The sequence below is a fragment of the Trachemys scripta genome, chromosome 1 (genome assembly GCF_013100865.1).
Source record: "Trachemys scripta elegans isolate TJP31775 chromosome 1, CAS_Tse_1.0, whole genome shotgun sequence".
In the NCBI taxonomy this organism is placed as follows: Eukaryota; Metazoa; Chordata; order Testudines; family Emydidae; genus Trachemys; species Trachemys scripta.
In genome coordinates, this window is record NC_048298.1 from 62,570,084 (window position 1) to 62,593,235 (window position 23,152).

The following is a 23,152-nucleotide window of genomic DNA, read 5'->3' on the forward strand; positions in this document are numbered from 1 at the left end:
CTGTACATATCCATAATTAGAGAAGGTCCCTGCCTTGAAACATTTGTAATCTAAATAGATAAAGACATGCAAAAGGTGAGAGAAAGGGGAGTAGAATTATTTCAGTTTTACAGATAGAAAACTGAGATGGAGAGAAATTAAGAACCCAATCCAGCAATATACTTAAGCACATGCATAACTTTAAGCAGCTGAGTAGTCCCTTTGATTTCAATGTACTTAAGTGTTTTGCTCGCTTGGAGCTGAAGTGACTTGCCCATGGTCACACAGAAAAATTATGGCAGAGCCAGCAGCTGACCACAGATCTCCTAAATCCTAGTGCAGCATCTTTGCCAGTAAAAAGTCCTTCCTCTCTCCGTGATGCTTGATCTCTGGGTGACAATCTGATATGTTTTTTGCTGTTTTTTATTTTGAATTATCCAAAGGCTCTTTACTACTGAAGTTCAGTAGTACCATTAAGCGTCAGAAGTGTGTCACATTTGGACTTTGTAATGTTTTTTGAGATAAACTTTTAAATGTTCTTCTTTTGTCTCCATTTATTGGGTTGCTTCACATGCCTCATCTAAGCTTTATCCTAGTAAATAAATAAAAATAGTAAATTAATAGAGATATCAATCTCCTAGAACTAGAAGGGACCTCGAAAGGTCATTGAGTCCAGCCACCTGGCTTCACTAACAGGACCAAGTACTGATTTTGCCCCCGATTCCTAAGTGGCCCCCTCAAGGATTGAACTCACAACCCTAGGTTAAACAGGCAAATGCTCAAACCACTGAACTATCCCTCCCATCACACTAGGAAATGCATCATGGCTAGAATATATCCTTTGTAGTCTTCCTGTCATTTTCTGAGACAGTGACAAATTACCTGATTTTTTTTTCACTCCCAGATAGCACATTGACACAATCCCAATTTATTTTGCTTTTGCCTGTTTTTGTAGAGTTGGCAGACAGTATGAACAGTGAAAAAGATGATAATGGGGTACCTACCTTTGAAATATGAGGCGATTGTACTTTTAGACGAGTTTGGGTCTATTCTCATAAATTTCTGCTTAAAGTAATATTTCCGTCTACATCCTTGTGATCTATGCACAAGAGGGATTGGCTAAAAGTTGTACAGATGCATTAGGTGGCCTTTTGGTACTGACGCCGTGGTAATGCTATCTACTTTTGCCTATGGTGACAGCAAAATATTAGCTACTTTATACGTGTGATTACTGGAACTGGATATGGAGATCTAATATTCATACTACCTTGTTTTTTGGGGAGCAAACTTGAATGCACAAAATTGTGTGTTTCTACATTTACACCAAGTTCCATTACTAATATTAATACAGACATCTTAAGTTTATCTCACAATCTTTTTTATTAAGGCCATATTTTACTAGAGCCCAGAATAAGCAGGGATTGTACTCTCACTATCCAGCGTAAAAGTTGTTTAAAAAACTGCTTTCCATAGCAAACATTATTTGTAACAGACTCAGATTTAGAGGCACTATTTTTATGCATTTGATCTGTCACAGTGTCCCTCAGCAAGTTGGGACAATGCTATTGATAGCACAGATTTTATTCATTTGCATCAACTATTGTGAAAAGGGTTTTAATTATACCTAGTTTTAATTTTTTAAATGGGTAAAAATAACCTTTCTTCCCATAAAAATTGTATAGAAAAATTTCTGTCAAAAATTAGAAACAAATGTATGTCTTGTGAAATGTTTTTGCAGAAAATGGTATCTAGTTTTAACCCCAGTATTAATCCCAAGTGTTCAAAAATCATGAGATTTAAAAAAAAAAAGCTTGTCATAGCCTTTAGGACTCATATTTTTCAAGCTTTTCTTCACAATCATGAGGGCTAGTGTATGAGAGGCAGTGTAGACTAGAGATTAGAGCACTAGAAGGGGACCTAGGAGACCTGTGTCTTCACTGCAGAGAATGGGAGGGAGATTTCCACACCTGAACCATTCTTTTTAGGTGACAAATCTGAGGAACTGTCCCAGACGAAGTGTCAATAGAGGAGGTTTTGGAGCAAATTTTTAAATTAAACAGTAATAAGTCACCAGGACCAGATGGTATTCACCCAGGAGTTCTGAAGGAACTCAAATATGAAATTGCAGAACTACGAACTGTGATATGTAACCTATCACTTAAATCAGCTTATATACCAGATGACTAGAGGATAGCTAATGTGATGACAATTTTTTAAAAAGGCTCCAGAAGTGATCCTGGCAATTACAGGCTGGTAAGCCTAACTTCAGTACTGGGCAAATTGGTTGAAATTATAATAAAGAACAGAATGATCAGACACTGAGATGAACATGATTTGTTGGGGAAGAGTCAACATGGCTTTTGTAAAGGGAAATCATGCCTCACCAATTTATTAGTCTTCTCTGAGGGTGTCAACATCCACATAGAAAAGAGCGATCCTGTGGATATAGTGTACTTGAACTTTCAGAAAGCCTTTGACAAGGTCCCTCACCAAATGCTCTTAAGCAAACTAAGCAGTCATGGAATAAGAGGGAAGGTCCTCTCATGGATCAGTAACTGGTTAAAAGATGGAAACAAAGGCTGTTTGCAGAATGGAGGGAGGTAAATAGAGATGTCCCCCAAGGATCAGTACTGGGACCAGTGCTGTTCAACATATTCATAAACGATCTAAAAAAGGGGGTAAACAGTGAGGTGACAAAGTTTGTCGATGATACAAATTTTTTAAGATAGTTAAGTCCAAAGCTGACTGTGAAGAGTTAAAAAGGGATCTCACAAAACTGGGGGACTAGGCAACTTGGCAACTGAGAGATGAAATTCAGTGTAAATAAGTGCAAAGTAATGACCATTAAAAAGCATAATTCCAAGTATACATACAAAACAACAATGTCTAAATTAGCTGTTACCCCTCAAGAAAGAGATCTTTGAGTCATTGAGGATAATTCTCTGAAAAAATCAGCTCAAACATCCGCAGCAGCAGTCTAAAAAGCTAATAATGTTAGGAACCATTAGGAAAGGGATAGATAATAAGACAGAAAATATCATAATGCTGCTATATAAATTCATGGTATGTCCATATCTTGAATACTATATGCAGTTCTAGTCACCCCATCTCAAAAAAGGTATATTAGAAATGGAAAGGGTACAGAGAAATGCAACAAAAATTATTAAGGGTATGGAACAGCTTCCATATGAGAAGAGATTAAAAAGACTGGGACTATTCATCTTGGAAAAGAGACAACTGAGGAGGGATACAATAGGAGGTCTATAAAATCATGAACAGTGTGGAGAAAATGAGTAGGAAGTGTTATTTGCCCCTTCATATAAAACAAGAACCAGGGGTCACCCAATGAAATTAATAGGCAGAAGATTTAAAACAAGCAAAAGGAAGTATTTCTTCACATAATGCACAGTCAGCCTGTGGAACTCATTGTCCGGGGAATGTATGAAGACCAAAAGTATAACTGGCTTAAAAAAAGAATCAGATAAGTTTATGGAGGATAAGTCCATCAGTGATTATTAGCCAAAATTGTTGGGGATGCAGCCTCATGCTCTGGGTGTCCCTAAGCCTCTGACTGCCAGATGCTGGGACTGGATGACATTGGATGGATCACTCGATAATTGCCTCTGAAGCATCTGGCACCTGGCCCCCATTGGAAGACAGGATACTGAGCTATATGGACCATTGGTCTGATTCAATAGGCCATGCTTTCGTTCGTATATTATGTTCTTATTCTCAGCTCTGCCCTGGCCTGTTGGGTGAGTGACCATGGGTAAGTCATATTGCTGCCCCAGGCCTCAGTATCCCCAACTGTAAAATGGGAGTGATGCGTGATAAAGCACTTTGACTATCTTTGTTGAAAAGTTATAAAAGATCTATTATTATAACTCCTTTTTAAAAATGAAAGCTGAGATTCTTACATAATCACATCATTCCGGGAACATGAGAAAAAAAGAAAATCATCCAGTATCAAGAGGCTCATGATAAAAATCCCTACAGCTGGCTATAGAGATATAGCATTGCTAAAATCTGATGTTTTTGCTTAGCCTGTTCATCAGGATTCATAGTGTCGTCTATTGAGACTGATGGGAGCCCTCTCCTACACACCCTTACTCACATAAGCAGTCCTTAATCATGTAAGTAACCCTGCTGAAATAAAAGGGATTAGTTGTTTAAGAGTTTGTATAACTGGGCCTCATATTTGCTCTGGGGAAAAACATTTAGTTTTTGAAAATATTAAATATGAAGTAGTCTCATTCACTCTCACAGGTTCAAAAATTGGTCTCCACAGTGACTCACATGTTCTAGTACTTTAAGTAGACTTCATCCAATGTTGAATATTCTTTATTCTGTGAATATTAGGTTCTAGAAAGTTTTAAACATTATCTCACTAGATGGTTTAATGTCCTGCTGGGAGCATTGCATTTTGGTAGCCTGATCATTCTAACCAAGCTAAACAACAGAGAGAAAAGTATTGTTTGTTAAAATTTGTCTGAGGGCAACTCTTCAGATCTGCAAAAAGTGGCAAGGAGATAATTTTTCAATGGGATTTAACTTAAATCATATATGTACGCAACTCCAAACCCTTATGGGGTGGTACCATTATCTTTTCCGATGGTGAAGGTGCTGATCCAGATTACATAAAACAGGAGACTAGGAGAACAGGTAGAACTGACTAATCTTATATACCTGCAAATTGATGAAAACAAAATTATTCTCTGGGGAACACTGGATTCCTACACAAGTAATAGGAGTTAATATCCACCATGCAACTGTTATCCATGTTCTTTCTGAATCTACCTCTCTCCAAAGGGAAAATATAAACTGGATTTAAAATCTATTTGGATGAAATTGAGGTCCTGATCTAGAGCCTATTGAGGTCAATGTGAGTCCTTCCATTGACTTTAATGGGTGTTTAGAGAAGGCCTTTAATCTTTTAAAATAACTACAGTCCTGTATGTGCTGTTACCTGGGAAACACACTCTGTTATTCAAAATGAATACTAGTGGCAGAGGACATACAATTCTGCATTCTTTAGTGCTATAAAGCAAAAAGGAATGATCCTTCTTGTTTTTATTAAATCGAGATCTGTCTGTGGATCTTCAAAGTTCCCGAGAGAGAGAACTTTCACTCTTTTGCCCATCTGTTGTTCTTCTGGAAGAAACTTAAGGGTTTTTTTTATACTAGATGCATGCCTAACTTGGCTTTTGGGGGCTAGGGGGAAGGCAGGAGGAGGATTGCTATAGTAAAATAACTCACATTTTAAACTAAATATGTTTTAAGCCCAACTTAATTGGCCTCCTTTTTGGAAGTCTCAGCACAAGTATGAAGGGTGGAGTATGAAGAGCATGAAATTTAATTACTTACCCACCCCAAGACTGGGTCCCTTGGTGACTGAGTTGAAGTACATTGGCAGGCAGTATAGCGGATGCTTTCATTGCTAATGCCTGTGCTTCAACTCTGCTGGGGACAGAGGGCTGACCATGTGACTCCTTTCAGGAGCATTCGATTCAGTTTACAACAAACAAACAAACAAACCAACCCATCTTGATGATTTTTGGTTCTAACCAATGATAGAATATGAAAGGTAAAGAAATAACTATTCATCCCATGTAATGATGATTTAATGATCCCGTCATGTATTTAGTCGTGGGAAGGGATACAATGTTTGGATTACAGTGCAATGGAACAAAGAAAGGAATGACCAGAACAGAGCTCTTACGGCTGCCACTTCAGCTGAATTACCTGTAAATTACCAGTCTTCACTTCAGTCTCTTCTCTGTAATCGCACCATGTCAGCGATAACAGCACCAGATACATGTACACAGGCTCCTTTCCTGTACCCTGTATTTTTAATATAACCATTTGAAACACAGGTTTCTGAAGCCTGAAATTACAGTGATCGGCTATAAGACTATGTGCCTGTCAGTCTATCCTCCTGACTGTGCATCACCATTAAATACATTGTATTTCTCTAGATATGTGAACATACAATGGTAGATCTCAAATTTGAGGCTTTAACTGCAGGAAAACATTTATCCCTAAGGAAGTAATGAGATGAAAAAGTACCATTTCCATAGGGATAAAACTTAACTGCAACAACCATGTAACATATTTGTGAACTAAATTAATCGTTTTTCACTTTAACTTACTTTTTGTTATCCAAATTTATTTGAATGAATGCCCTTGACTCAGCTCTATCTAAGACAGTTGCAGTCACAATTATCTAGGGTCATCCTTAATTAACCATTCCCCTTCAAAAGAAATTAATGTTACAAGTGTCTAGAGCTACCTCTGGATTCCTATGTGCATTTTAATCTCCAAATTGAATAGACTTTTGTTACAGCCTTGAGGTTATAAATTAGGCATCTGGCTAGGTTCAGTTTTTGTTAATAAAAATGCTCCAGCTGGCTGGCAGCATCTGCGTTTCCTGTAGTCAGTAAAATTGCTCAATTTGCTAAAAATATATATATTTAACCTTGAGATTTAAGAAATGTAAAACTATATTTGGAGGGTGATACAGTGGAAAAGGAAACTAAGCTCTGTTAAGGTGAAATGAGTTTCTTTGGCAGCTGTGGAATCTAACCCTCATTTTAGGTTCCCAAGTTTGGCCTTCCATGCCAACTCCTCTGTTCCAAAACAGCACTAGTATTAATTTGAAAGATGGGGCCTATCAGTGTTGCTGAGAGATTCCATCAAGGATGTGCAAGGTGTTTGCCTGACTTTTTGACTGTAAGACAGGAGTGAGAATTGACGACTCTGATTAGCTGCCTGAGAGCTAGGTGTTTTGATGTCAAATTACGCTAGCAACAAAAGAAGATGGGATGGGAAGAGGTTAGTTATTTAAAATTAATAGTCTTGGAAGTGTAACACCCAGACCAGCCGCAGGCTGAAGTAGCAGGTGAACTCAAAAGAATTCAGGCCCAAAGTTTCAAAACTGCCCATTAATTTGGGGTGGCTCAACTTGGGGAGCTGCAGGTCTTGGCACTCCTGAATCAGTCCCAAGATGTCTCAGCCCCAAACTAGTGGCCCCATCATGTCGTCTTGGGACACATTATAAACCCACTGATGAATCTGGAGGAATGGTGTGTGCCATCCCAGGGCCTGCACCCACCTTTGAAAATAAAAGTGAGAAATGTTACTGAAATCAGATGAGTGGTCAGGCTGCAGATAAAATTTGAATAGCTCCCTATTGCCAGGTTTTTAAAGGTGCCTCAACTCAGTTCCCAGTGGCGGGATGGGCAAATTGCCCTGAACACATGCCTTTCAGAGATCCATGGTATGTACTTAGGGTAGCTACCCTGTCCTGCAGCTCGCGCTGCAATAACTACACTCTATTTTTAGCGTTTTAGCTCGATAAGAGCTAGCATGAGTATGTCTCCTCAAGCTGGAAATCACAGCCCCAGTTCCAAGTGTAGACATACCCACAGAGCAGCTCAACTTACTGCAATCCTAAGAACCACGGGATTGGCCCCTACAAGTCCTAGCAACACACACAAGTAGGTGTAGCCCCGGTCTGGATGCAGTTGAGTGGACACACTCCAGCATGGCTTGCTGTGTGGTCACTCCCCACTTGGGTGAGGCTAACCTGGGTACTCACACCTGAGTATTGAGCTTTCATGTTAACCCCGCAGTGAAGACGTACCCTGAGATAGGAGAGATACTAGATCTAAAGGCAATATGTAAGAATGTGTGTCACTCCATGCACTGGGTTTGTTGTATACCTAGATAATACAGTCTGAAAACATATGTGCCATTTTATCATGTATTAAAATAATGGTAAAGGTTTAATTGAGACTAAACCACCATGCCTCCAAGAAAATCAGAATTAAGAGTAAAGTTTGGTTCCTCAGCTTACCTCTAGAACTAGAGATGTACAAAGACACCACCTAGTTAAACTTCTCAGTGAGCCTGGGCTGAATTTCAAGTAAATCAATTAATATTTTAAAGTGAAAGCCATGTGACACTTGGTGGGTTCATCCTGCATCCAGGCTCAACCTGGCAGCTGCGGCTCAGTGTTTTTGCACCGTTCCGAGGCAAACTTCTGCAACACACATTGCATTTGGGGGAATTGGAGGAGTGTTTGCCAGCTAGAGAGCCAGGAGTGGAGGGGATTGGCGGCTGGTAGAGGATTTAGACTGGGTGCTTAGTCCTGTGGAGCTAGAGAAGGAGGAGCTCCCCCATCCATCTCTCAGGGAATGGCCAAGGACGAGAGGATCATAGGTGTCTACTGAGCCCTGGTGCTGATGGAGCAAGGCCCCTAAGCATGAAGGGTCCTGTGGGGCTATATTTTTGCCACATGACACAGGGCCAGCACTAGATTCCCTGTAATCTCTGACTTTGGACAAACTGGAAATGATAAAATACCTTGGGGAGAAGTGTGTTTGTTTGTTTGTTTGTTTGTTTGTTTGTTTGTTTGTTTTAATTTTTCCTTCATGGAATGGCTAAAACTAGTTTGGTTCTTATTTTATCTGAATTGGTTCACCCCATCCCAGTAATCACTGAAAATATATGCCCTATTAACAAATATTTATCAGGGTCTAACTCTTTCTTGTAAATACACTTAGTAAATCCATACTTGGCCAATATTGTATCCATTGTATACTAATATGTAACTGTAGGTATAAATCCCCTTCTTGATTTAAAATATATTACCCAGACCCACTGAAAGATTTAAGAGAGAAAAATACTCAATGGGCCAAATTAATCATTCATTTAATATTAGAAATCATACAGTTTCTAGGAGTGAAGCCAGAATGTCCATAAAAAAACAGTGCTGTATATTACAAAAAATAATAGTGTGCCTGCATTAAAAATGCTTTTATGATGCAGGGTAAATTAGTGATTTTTAAAACTGTCAGTATAGATTCAATTCAGATGAATCACCTTAATTTTCAAGGACATTCTGGTTCTGACACAGAAGAGCCAACAAGTACATAAAGATCCAGCAGTCTAGGGTTTGATGTGCGGTAGCATACAACACACTTATATAGCTTCCTGCAAAAGAGGTGCAGGGCACTTTGTACACTTCACGTTTAAAAAATGAAATGTAAAGCAATACCAAAAGTTTTAATGATTTCCTATGCAGAGGACCTCATGGGAGTAGTGAGCTAGTATATGCCTACAAGATGGAAGCATGTCCCCTATAGTTGGTCAAAGCCAGTAGTGTGGTCTGAGGTCTATTATTGAGAAAAGTTGTAAATGTTTACAGACTAAGTAAAAAAGCAGTGGCTAAACCTTTGCTCAATAAGCCACTTGATGTGGTCACAACTAATGTGTCCAATTATTGCCTTGTCTCCAGCTTTCCCTGTTTGGGGAAGGTTATTGAAGCATAGCAGGGTAGCTCAAAGGTCACCACCTGAGTTCTTTTGCCTTTGGGGGATTGTGCTTCAGACCTGGGTGTGATATGGAAATTGATTTGGTATCCTTGGTCCTGATGATCCTTCTCCTGATGATGGACTAAGATCAAGAGTCTGCTAGTTGCTCTGGCATCTGGCTTTGAGATGGTGGATCGGAAGGTCTTGCTGACTTGCTTACAGGATCTGGCAAGACTTGATGGTTTGTTTTTCAGTGGCTCTATTCCTCCTTTTTTCAGAGAACTCAGAGGTGGATCACACCAGACTCCTTTCTGTCACTACTCACATTCAGTGTTTACTTGACTGCTGGGGCGGATTGTGCTGTGGATTTGGACTGCAGTGCCATCAGTATGCTGGTGACCTTCAGCTCTACATCTCTTTCCATCAAATCCAGATGGTGTAATTTCCTTTCTTTCCTTGAATGTGGCCAGTATAGAAACCTGGATGAGAATCAGCTGGCAGAAAATTGGGCAAGAGAACGAGGAGGTATGAGAATGCTGGCAAGGAGAAACAATTCTAGGAACAGTTAATGGTTGTGACTGCTCCATCTATTATCATGTTCACCCTTGCCAAAGTTTTGCAATTCCAGAGAATTATTGGCCTCCTGTCTGCTCTTGAATTCTCAGGGACAGCAGTGCCTCTTACCATTTATTTTCATCTGTATTTACGTAACAGGTTACAATCTTCCCTTGAGGATGCTGACTTGGTGCTAGTCTTTCATACTTTTGTCACTTTCAGGTTAGATTGCAACAGGCTGGTTTAGGACCTACCATTAATGAGCAATGGGAAGCTTAGTCTAATATAAAATAGATAATTTGAGAGCTTGATTGATTAGCAGAGTAGGCCAGCAATATTACACGTGTGATCAGTCAACTGCACTGGCTTTCCATCTACTTCTGGGTCCCATTTATCTACTCTGTTCAGTCCCCTTCATCTTAGTATCTTCAAAGTATAAAAAATTGATATAACAGTTCACGATGCTATTTGAACTGGGTTTGGAATCTGGATAACATAATGGTCTCATCTTTTTCTGTATACCACAGTGGCTGAGATCAGCTGAGATGGCTTTCCTAAACACTGGAATAAATTGCCTAGGGAGATTGTGGAATCTCCATCATGGGAGGTTTTAAAGAGCAGGTTAGACAATCACCTCTCAGGGATGGTCTAGATAATACTTAGTCCTGACTTGAGTGCAGGGACTGGACTAGAAGACCTTCCAAGGTCCCTTTCAGTCCTACTATGCAATTATTCTATCGCTATGTGTGCATTTTTGAGGATTGTGGATACAAAATGTCCTGGAGTGGGTGGAGCTATTTTTCTCTGTGTGGTCCACTGGCTCCAGAGTTTACCATCAGACAGTTTTTTTTAAATGCAGACAGATACTATGGTTATTGGTGCATAAAAATTAATCACTAAGGCTGGGGTCTTCAAAGGAGCTGAAGGGAGTTAGGCACCACAACTCCCACTAACATTCAATGGGATTTGGATGCTCCTAATTCCCATAGGTGCTTTGAAAATCCCAGCCTACAAATATATGTCACTTTCAGTACTGGCTTCTTCTTCTTCTTTCGTGTGGCTTGGGTAGGTAGCAACAACTACAAATTTATATCTAGGTTTGATAGCCAGCACATTGCCCCACCAGTGAGCTGGTGAATGTTCTTCAGGCTCCTGGCAAACAAATGAAGGGGACATTCAAATATGATGTACTCTATCATTTGTGCCTGGTGACCACAATCACATACAGGTGTTTGCCTCATTTTCCATTTAAAGAGGGTTTGTCTACATCTCCTATGAAATGTCCTGATGTGATTCAATCTGCACCAGTCTTTCCGACATAAATCAAAACCCAGTGGTTCCTCAACAGAATCAACAATGAGCTGTTTGTTATGAGCGGTCGAAGTGCCCCATGTAACTCTCCATTGAACCTCAGCATCAAATTTGGGTGTAAGGATCTTGATACAGTTCCATAGAGGGTTGCAGGATTTTAATCTTGTCTTTGGTGGGCTCCTAGTATTTGCATTGACATGGTGTAGCGGGGTGGTTACCCCACTCCTGCCCTGAAGGGCTTAAAACAGCCCTGGGAGAGGGCTGTGGCAGGGAAAGCAGCTAATAGGCTGATTGGGGAAGCAGCCGCAACTGGGCCACGCCCCAATCAGGCCCCAGCTGGCCCTATATAAGAGTCTGGGAGCCAGGAGCTCAACAGTCTCTCTCTAGCTGTAGAGGGAGACGGACCTGGCTGCAGGGACCTGAGCAGAGTACCTGTGTGGAGCAGGGCTGGGGAAAGGCAGAGGAGCTGGGGAGGGTCCAGCCTGGAAAGCCCCAGACTGCGGCCTAGCAGAAGTCCAACGGGTACTGGGGGTTGCAGAGGGCAGCTCAGGGGTAGGCAAAGGCAGCAGGTCCAAACCCAACCTTGCCAGTGATGAGTAGGCTGATACTGCAGTCTGTCCCAGGGGCGGGGGCTAGACAATGACTGGCAGTAGCCTTATACTGAGGCAAGGTGGGGATAGTGGGTGGGGGCTCCTTGGGGAGGGGAGATCCTGAGACAAAGGGGTTGCTGCCAAGGGGCAGCACCCCAGATAATGGGGCACCGGGTCCGGGAGGGACACGGCGGCCAAGCGGCAGTGGGACACCGGCCTGCAGAGGGTGCTCCGGAGGCTGGACGAGCTAATTCCCAGAGACAACCAGCAGGAAGCGCCGCAGGGATGAGTCCTGCATCGCTACTCATGGTTAAGAAAGCATGATGTCTGAGCAGCTCTTCTAATCTTTGGAGGCTGGATGTGCGGTAGGACCAGGAGCCAGTCAACTGGAGTAGATTTAAGCGTCCCCAACACTATGCACATAGCATTATTGAGTTGAGTGTCAAGGAGTTTAGTGTGACTGCTATGAGACCACGCTGGTGCACAAAATTCAGCTGCAGAATATACCAAGGCAATTGTTGTGGTTTGTAAGGTCTGTGGACTGGAGCCCATGATGTTCCGGCCAATTTTCTGATAAGCACAACACGAGACCTGACCTTATTGCAGGTGTTCTTGATGTGTTGTCGAAAGGTCAAACTCCAGTCCAGTGTAATGCCAAAATACTTTGGATTAGCTTCATGGCTGATGCTCTCACCGCAGAACTGCACATCAAGTTTGGTATTAGCCATTTTATTGTTCAGATAGAAAGCAGTTACTGGGGGGGGGGGGGTTTGGATTAGGCCTAAGTTTCCACTATTGGAAATAATCAGCCATTGTGCTAAGATCTCAGGTTAGGGTGCCGCTGATGGTATGGAGGCTTGTATGCTGAACAGCTAGGGCAATATCATCCACATACATGAATTTCCTTGACTCCGTCGCTGGTATATCCGCGGTGTATAGATTAAAAAATATTGGGGTCAGGACAGAGCCCCGAGGGATGCCCGAGTTAAGAGTTCTTGGTCTACTGATCTGACCATTAAGGTGTACCTTAAAGCAGTGGTCCCCAGTCATAGCCGTCAAGAGGTGGATCATTTGCCGGCAGTGAATGACGTGGAAGACCTTGAGGAGGAGGCCCTGTCTCCAGACAGTGTCCTATGCTGAGGACAGATCAAACAGGGCAGTTCCTGTCTTCAACTTATGTTGGAATCCTGCCTCAGCATGGCTGATAATGGAGCTACTTGGTCACAGCAGTTCCTCTTCAGGCGAAATCCTGCCTGCTCAACTGGGAGGATGTCTTCAATAATATCAGACAGACGGTGGAGCAGCACCCGTTCCATGAGCTTGCTGGTGGTTGAGAGGAGAGAGATGGGGCGGTAGCTGGCTGCGTCCTCTGGGGGTTTTCCAGGCTTCAATAGGGCAACCACTGTTGGCTGAGCTTCAGCAATAGGAAATTTACATTTATCGCCAGTTTCATCTAGCCTGTTGCATCACTGGTAGCTGAAATGAAATAAAAAGAAACTATGAAAACTCTGCCACCGGCTTCATTTGAGCCCTAATATATTGCAAGAAATCCCTGCAGGATGTTTGTCTGCTTTGACCTAATGGGGTTAAAGGAGTTTACATGCCCATTAAGATAAAAACTCAAGTGATGCAAATGTCCACCTGAATCTGAAATAAATTATTTATTTTAAAGTTGCAAGGAACATTATTCAAATAGGTTTCTCCAGAAAGCACCAAAAATCTCCTTTAAGGGAAGTAGCTTCATTTAGCAGACAAGGCATGAGACTATGAGTTGGGATATTTGGGTTCTAGTCCTAGCTCTCTGACCCCAGTTAGCTATGTGAATTTGGACTGAAAATACCAAACAGTGTATTGCAATGAGCATCCTACGGAGTCAGTTATACTGAATGTCCACTTCTAGGGCCTGATCCTGCAGGGTGTCAAAGGGAACTACTTGGGATCTTATAGGGCTGGGTTTATGGTGAAGATATTCACTGGGGTGGGGGGAGGACAAATGTGGGTGAAATTCAGAGAGGGACAGCAAAAGGCCAATGAAGCATTTAAATTGTATTTAAGCTTTTAGGTGAGACCTAAGCAGTGCACAGGCCCCCTGGCTCGCTGCACAAAGGTGAATTTCCCCCTAAGAAGGTTCCACATAGAGCCTTGCCTACAGCAATTCCCTATTTACTGGATTGTTGACTTCGTGTGGACTCCAGCTGGATAAAATACAGTAAAGTAGGAGAGGCTTTAAAACAAGTGATTCAAAGAAGGCAAATAGACACAGATAAAATAACTGCTGCTCTCTCTGAAATAGCCACTTACTAACTTGTGTCTCAGTCAGAAAAATGGGAAGGCGGGGGGTGGGGGGGAAGGGAGGCAATGCCTAAAGAGGCTCTCCTCTTGCTTTGAGCTATCTGGGCCAGTGAGCCTGAAAACAACTCATGCCTGACACTCTGTCAGCATTTCTGCTCTTCTCCCGATAGCCAGATAAATCTGCAACCTTGTTTGCTACTGTAAAAAAATTTACTATTTCATGTCACCCCCCCCCACCATTGCACAATTCTGCACACAAGTGAGAAATCAATCAGCGGCACAGACAGAGCAGAGGCTGTGGTGCCAAGACAACGAAACGCTAAGCCAGAGCCTCTGTTTGACTGCTGCTGTTCTGTTTCCTGCAAAGTGGTTAATTTGAGGGTGGCAGTGGGGGAGGTACAGTGCTGCAAACCTAATTTACCCACTGGAAGCCTCGTCAAACGCCTGATTGGCTGTGAGTCTCTACCATATTAGGAGTGTGTGAAGCAAAGATTAGAAGCCTGGCCCACACAGCAGGAACTCTCCTGTCAATCTGAAGACCAGGATCTATATTTAGTAGCAGGCCCATAGGAATAGAATTTAAATGTGGGAGGGGACTGTTCGAATGCAGATTTTGGGGTTTTTTTTTTTAATCTACTAGACACTTGACGAAAGCTTTAAGAAAGAATTCAGATCACATATTGCACTTTCTTCAGAGAGGATCTGGTGCATAAATTAATTTTAATTATTTTATTTACTTTTGCATTAAAACAGGAAAACTGTCTGGCTGCTATGTACGTTGACCACCGTAGTTTAGATGACTAATAATGATTATTACACTCCAAAATAAAAACCCTGTTAAAAGTGTTTGTTTACCCTTCTCCCTCTTGCTTCAATAGCATGGAAACTAATCAGCAAAAGTGCATTTCATTTAAATGCAATTATGGCAGTAATTATGCTGTGCAAAACAGTTTTGTTCCTAATAGATAAAGGACTGCTGTGACAGCCCTCTCTGTTGAGTTTAAAGGGGCATTTGTTAAAAGGAGAAAGAGATGTCTGTGGTGTTTGAGAGGTTCTGGGGCCTGTTTACACACTCCAGATATAGTTGTTTTAATGTACTGTTACTAAATGAAGGGGCTTCAGTTGTAATTATTGTATGTACTAATGTTTTGTAACAGAAATTAATTGGCACAAAGTACTGCTATGATGAAACAAGCAAAAAATCTTAAACTAACCACTCAGCTAAGGGCATAAATTCCTTTGATGAAATAAATATAAACTTCATTTTCCCATAGAGATGCACCTGTGTTGCGTGTGTGTATTTATCCAGGAAAGCCCAGATGCCATAGCTGGGCTGATTGCAGCTCAAGGAGATCAAGTCACTGCTGGAAGGTCACACACACTGAGTCAGTGGTTCAGCTGAAATTAGAAGGTAGGATTCCCCTGGCTCCCACTCATTTGCAATAGCCATAGATCATGTAACCTCCTATGAAAAGCATGTGGGTCCAGATCACTGTACCCATGGGAAAAACTTGGGGGAGGGGACTCGAGAGGAGGGAAACTGCTAAATTCCCCTCATGGAATTTTCCTCAACTCATTCCATTTTGGGGAAGGAGAAGGGCAGGAGAAGGAGGTTCGGTCCTGTGGGGATACAAATAGGGATTGGCTTTTCCCTCAAGACTTCTGAATCCTCTGGCAGCCTGGAGTCTTCCACATATAAACTCTATGTTTCTGTTCTGCATCTGGAACCCTCTGGCCCATCTCGCTGGCTGCTAGCAGCACAACAACATTAAAACCATGCTGCCAAGGTTTCATCTGCTGGCATCTGCCCTGGCATCTTCCTTTGTTATGGCAGGGGCCTGTGAAAAAGCTAATACAGCTTAAGGTAGCATTAACATTTTCAGATTCCCTGGGGGGTTGGTAGGATTCCCTTTCCTTACAAATCTGCTCCCCCCCCCAAGTGACAATCTGTCTTTGCTCCTGTTTTCCTATGTAGGGCTATCTCTATTTTAAATACTGATTTAATACTTTGTGCACATATAAATTGCCTTTCTAAGCTACAGTACATTATCACTGCTGAATGTTCTGTAGTAAGATTAGTCTGTGTTGTTTATATTTGTGTGTCCATTAATTAATGCATCTTACATTGGTTTCAGTTTTGTTCATTATTGATAATGGGCCTGCCACCTGTAAGAGAAGCAGTACCTTCTTGATGAAGTTGTGGTTTAAAAAAAACCCAAAACCTTGGAAGGCTAGGGACCAGTCTTGTTCAAACTCTGACAAGAAAGACTGTGTTTCACAGATTTGTTATGTACTAAAACTGATAAGGCAGTTGACTTCTGAGACCTTAAGTAAGCAGCGAGACAAAATAAAATCACTATAACTGCAATGTGTAAAATCAAAGGAGAGCAAAATGGATTCCTGGTCCAGTTACTAGGGCTGATAATACTACTGCTAATAGCTGGGTTGAAGTTAGCCTTCTATTATAAATGCCAATTTTAACCATATAACTTCACCAGAACTAAACCCATTCACCTGATACGTCACAGATGTGTTCTCACATCAGTACAGCATTTTTCCAAGAAGCTGGAGGCAAACCAAGCAAGGCATTTGGGAGATATCAGAGTTTTAAAGTGAGATGATTTCACTCTGAACATGTTTTGGTAGCTTTTCATAGCTCTACATTTGCTTTAATCTGTTGGTCTTGAAGCGGACTGGTGTCTTTAACTAGCTTTAGAGGGGGAAATGTAAGCAGAGTTATTTCAGTTTCATTAATAAAGCAGTTATCAGTTTCTATTGTGTGGGTGCTGCTCAGGCAGCTTGGTGGGCAGCGGTGCTTTGATCCAAAAATTAGTTGTTTTCCTGTTGTGGGTAGCTAATTCTGAATAGTGAAGTCTGGTGCATACTGTACATGCCTATGCAAAATTTTCATTAGTTGCATTTATATCTTCCATGTTCATCCATGTGGAACAAATGTAACATTGTCTTGTATTTGAAACTGGGGAGTCCTGTTTTGTCCTCTATCAAAATAGAAACTGAGGTTTCTTACACAAAGCTAGGGTGACCAGATCACAACACTAAAATATTGGGATACATTGGGGTGCCGTCAGCTCTGCTCACAGACCACTCCCGCTCCTCCCAGGCTCTGCCCCAGGTCCTGTCCCCTCCCCGCTTGCCCACTCCCCACCATGCCCTTCCTCATCCCCCAGCTGGCTTGCTGCGTCCCTCCTCAGTCCCCCACCCACCGCTCGCCTCCTCACCCCCCACACCCGACCTCTACATAAATATATAAATAAATTGCAGGGTAGGATGTGGGTTCACAAGGGTGGTTTGTCATACTAACAAGTTAAAGTGCTGAGCCTTTGAGGCATATAAATAATAATTAGCAGCACATTTCAGGGGAGGAGGGATGTTACCCACACAGGCATACATTTTTGGGACAGGTGCACTCCCAGTCAAAATACAGTTGACCTTATCAGGGTTCCAAAATGTTACTACTGCAGGATTTGGGGAAATTGAGAAGGGCTGAAGCTGAGTCTCTTTTTTAGCTTAGGGCCTCTCTGCCAGTATACAGTACTACACTAAGGATTAATGCAGCCATGTTTAGTGAGGCAAAGTGCAGATTCATAGATCCAGCCCCTACTTTCCAAGTTTTCTATGTTACTGCTGAATTTTGAGAGCTGCATCTTGACTGAACAGATGAACGTTTTCTAAAAGTCAAGTGCATTAAGTTGATTTTTTTAAAAAATGTTCTGACATGCCAGCATGAATAGAGCTCCAAAAACTTACTGAAAGGAACATTTTAATGTGGCACTTGGTGACTTACAGGTTCAAAGCCATTGATCAACTTAGCTGCAGAGAAAGGTTAGGTTTTTTTCTCCTATATCACTAATCAATTACTCTAATGAAAAAGAAAAGAAACAGAAATTGATCTGTTTAGGAGTATTCATTTGTGTCAGTTATATGGGTGATCCTTTGTTTGATTTCTTTCTGAACCTACTTAGTGATGAGACTGGAACAGGAGTGAAAATCTTATACTAACTGTGTGTGTGTGTGTGTGTGTTCTGGGGGGGAGATAATCTAAAAGCTCCCTCTCTATCTGGTAAATACATCCTGAAGGACTTCATGGAAAGGGCATTTCAAACAGGGATGTGACACATTCCTCTGTTGTAGGAGAGCTGCATGTCATTGATACATTAATCTCCCTTACTCAGTTTGATTATCAGTCATCCTTGCTTTGCCCGAAAAAGGCCAGGGTGTTTCAAAGAGACGTTCTTTACTTTGTTTAATACATTGAAATGGTTGTATAATGGGAGATTACAAAACATTAATTTCTAAGGTAACTCAAAAAACACAGGATGTGGAATAATTAATGCTAGTCAACTAGCAGTCAACTAGAACGGTGACAAACTTTTCTGACTTTTCTGTCAGTCATAATGCATGCCAGGTATCAGGCAGCGTTTCATCAAGTATGGCATTCAGATTCCATCGAGGAAAAAACAATGGAAGGCTTTTTCCATGGCTAGTATTTGTCTTTTCATATGCTAGGCCATTCTGGGTACTTGGATTGAAGGGGCATAGAGACAATGCCAACTTTAATAAGCACGTAAAGATGGAAGTGGATAGTTGGACAGATACAGTGTTCCTGGTTTTATTGCTTGTCTGGTCTACAACACAAATGTTGATTTTTTTTTTTAAATGAATTATAAAAATCTTCATGTAAAAAGAAAAACAGTATAAGGCCTGATTCTTCTCATAATGAAGTCAATGGGAGTTTTAATGTTTTTTCACTAGAAGCAGGAGTGTACAAAGAATAATCACATGCAATGTATATATAGAAAAGCCACAAGCAAGTCAGTAGAGGTAGGCCCACACACACGATAACAGCCCTTTGAAATAAATATTGCTGGTGTTCAATTGCTGTAGAGGTGAGGGCGACACAAGTCCTGGATGGATGGGTAGACAAAACACCGTTCAGAATTCTGGTTAAGTTGGAGCCAAAGTCTACTCTCCTTATTCACCCTTCAAGACACAAATTATTCCACCTTCTGTTTTTCAGTGTGTTTGAGTAGAGGAACAATGGAGGAACTTGTGTGAGTCAGAGGAGCAGGATTTGGCCAGAGTTATTAACCAGAATAATTACAGTGTTCAAATTATACAGTCAGCAGTCTTTGTTTCAAAGGACTCGGTTCATCTGTTTGGTTCCATAATTAACAATTTGACATTGATTTGATTACCTTTTTAATATTGAATTCTGGCTCCCTCCTACCCCACTTGTTGGTCTTTTTATCTCTGCCATGGGTATATCATAGGACATTGAAACCAAAAGTTGTGTTTACATTTATTTCAGTGGGCTTTGGATCAGGTCATATGGGACTGCCACTTCTTTTCTTCTTGAAGGATTTAATTTCTTCAGTATGTATTCTAGGTGGACACTTAGGTGGGGGACTTCCTGACATTCATGAGGTTTGGCTTGGCTTGGCTTGGTGGTATGGCCCGACCATTCCTTCTTTATCAGATGATCACTGGCTCCTAATTTATAAAATCCTCCTCTTTTATGCCCTATTATCAATCTACTCACAATGTTTTTCTTACAATGTAGTAACCAAATGAAAGGAATTCTTTGATGTGTAGTCAGCATCAGTTTGTTTGGCACATGGTGGTCTCCTTCCATGTCCGGTTGTTTAGCTTGTTATTTTAAAATTAAATTCCAAAGTTTGTAAGTACTTTGAAACTGCGAAAAGCAGTATAAATGCTAAGTAAAATAAATATAATACACCATTTTAAACTATTAATAAAATGCCCGGAACACTCTTCCAAAAACTTTAAATAATCCTCCTTTCTGAAAGAAACCTCATTATGAAGACCCTGTGCTGCCCAGGAAACAAGCACACCTCATTTTACATAAAGTGGCGTAATTTGCAAGATATACAAAATGCTACTTGAGGGAAGGTTTCCCAGTGATTGCATCAGGGCCTGACCCAGCCCTGTCTGAAGTCAATGGAAAGGTTCCCATTGATTTTGATGGGCTTTGGCTCAAGCATTTAGTTCCTTTCTGCAGACATACCTAGATGACCATTCTCCACTGTCCTCTATTGAAAGAGTGGCAGGGTGCCGGTTTATAGATGTAGGAATATAGCATCTGAGTGGTAAAATCCGACATTTTCCAGGGGCAAGGCCTAGCCATTGTCGTATTTCCTTACAACTACTTCATGTTGTAGATAGTGGGTTGGGGGGTGGGAGGAGGGATGTTTTTAGTTCTCTTTTTATTTATTAAAAACATACTATATATCCCTGCTTGTTGACTGCAGTCTACTCATGTATTCAGCTATACTGTGAGACCCACTGTATTCTGGCCACCCTTGTCTCATGTTTAAACTGAGGGTGGCTGGTCTGCCTCCCGTTCAAATTTCCACATGCTGTAGGGTTTGGTGCATCTCACAATGCATACCACACTCTTCGGTAAAACTCAAACTGGAAATATCCAGCATGGTGCACAGAGGGATATGGGGGCAGCTACTCTCACTGTAAAAGCTAAGGAGTCCTTAAAAGCTGGAGATTTGTGGACAGTGGAGGGATGTAAGAGACGTGAGGGGCAGATCAGGAGATCTCCAGAGGGGAAGAGGGTTGTCTGTGCATTCAGGGAGGGGAGAGGAGCCATTCAAACTTACAGATGCTTCAAAACTGCACAAACGACATCCGTTGCTTTATGTGGGTGTTAGATTAATTCTGACCACACGTCCTTAATTCTACGCATATTAGGAAACAAAAGTTTGGGGTACAAAGTGGTGAGGGGGGGGAAAAGTCTTCCCCTAGAATGGGTGGTCAATATGAAATTCAGGGAGGGTGCTGAGGAATCATCCATTTGTAAAGATGTGACTAATAAGTTCAGCTAGATTTTTTTCCCCCTTAAAAATATTATTCTCCCGGGACATATTTCCCCCAAAATGTCCAGCTTCTCTATTATTAGCAGTTCCTGTTTAGTTTAGTTAGCTTTCTGTTCCATTACATATTGTTTGAAATACACAGCATTCTTTCATTAAGAATGGTACATTAGCAATTATCCAAACTGTTTGTAATAGCTTCCCCTACGACATTAAGGATGGGTAAGTTAAAAGGAATAGGAGCCAGCTACATTGTGCTGATATGTTTCATTGAAACCAGTAATTACTGTGTGTGTGTGCGTGCGCGCCGACAAACACGAAATCAAATGGACTACAGCAAATGCTGTAATTCTCTTTGCTGTACACATCCAAATTCCTCGCTGTGGTAACTCTTTTGACTTTGGCAGAGTCACATCAGCAATGAATTTGGCCCATTTTGTTTACTGTAATCATTATGTAGTTGCATGTGTGTGTGTAGGTATTAAATACTCAGCCAAATTGTGACATAGTGTGGCCAGCTGCAATTCCATTTAACTCAGTGGAGCTGCACCTGCTTGCACAAGGTCTGAATCTGGCCCAGCCGGCAGTGGAGGGTGCTAGGAGTCATTGTTTCGTGTGTGGTATTTTTGATCCAGAGTACCCTGACTGTCCACCTAAAAACAATGACACCACAATATATTGAAGAGACAAGGTGGGTGAGGTGGTCTTTAATTGGACCAACTTCTGTTCTTGAAAGAGACAGGTTTGTCTCCTTCACCAACAGAAGTTGGTCCAGTAAAAGATGTTACCTCACTCACGTTGTCCCTCTCATATCCTGAGACCAACATGGCAATAATAACACTGCAAACAACTGAAATATATTATAGTTTTGAGTAACAAAAAAAAAGTTCATTAAAGAAACTTGTAGGTGTGTCTGTCATCTTAATGGATCCTTGGGTTCATTAGCACATTGAGAAAAGTAGTCATGAAATTTAAGACTGTCCATGAATGCAGTTAGAAGATGCATTTGAGTTCACATGCATGAATGGATTTACCTAGCCCTTATCCAAAGTCAGAGTAGAAGTGAAAGCATTGTATTTATTGCCTCAGTTACAGCAGTAACGCTAGCAGTAATCTATCGACTTTTAGAGGCTGAAAGTGCCTTTTGTTCCTATCTTATTCTTGTAGTATAAATCAAATCACCCTTTTTGTGAGCCATAATCTTTACTGATCAGGCTCCCACTTAACCTGCTAATTGCTAAAAAAAACCCTGTAATTAGCCTCTAACCTCTCCTTTCCTTCTCTTTTAGCACAGTCTTCGATATGAGCCTACTAATCCAGACACCTACCTGCATTAAAGCCCATTCAAATTGCTTCTGGTGTAACAGTACCTCTTTGTAACTCACACAAAGTAACACCAAAGGGTATTGTGCTAATAGAATAGGTTTTCTTTTCTAGAAATGGATTTCTTAGATGGAAGGCAATGCCTGCCTGCAGGTGTAGCAGAACCTATTACTTAAATGATTAACACTAATATTACAATATATTTGGAAAATTCACTAGCTATACCACAAAGTGCAAGCCATGATGATTTGGAGTTCAGTCATGGCTTTGCATAGTCAGAGACCAAAAGGCAGACAGCAACTCAGCCACAATCTGTTTTCTGGGCTCCCCCTTGCTTTGAGGTCTGTAGTGCAGCAGGTCTAGACGGGCACAGTGTACTTCCTCTGGCATGCTGGTGTAGCTACATTAGCTGGCAAACTGGAATGGGAAGGAAGGAGAAGAGGAGCCAAAGCCTCGTCTACTCCCCACCCTGTCCATTTGTGCAACCCTGCAGCGATTCCTCTCCTCCCTGTGCTTTATACCCCCTTCGTCCCTGCATGTCTGCGCAAGCCAGACCATAGTTTGTCCCCAAATAATGGACTTAATATTTACCTCTTTGTATCTATTGCTTCCTAGTGTTTCCGTTGGGTGCGGGTATGTTATTGTGAATGAACAGGGGACTTTGCTTTTTGCCAATTTTTCATTCTTTTATTTTTTGGAAGTGGATGATGGTTCCAGGCTGAAGGGTCCAATTGATTTCAGTTATCCGATGGCATGTACCGTTCCCAGATGCCTTCAATGGGTGATTTATAAAGCAATAAATGAAATGAAAATAAAATAAAATATTTAATCAGGAGGGAACTGTCATGAGTGCCCATACCACATGCTTGCTTGCTTTCTCTCTCTGGCTGTCTCCTCTTCCTGGGTATAATTATAGCACTTCTTC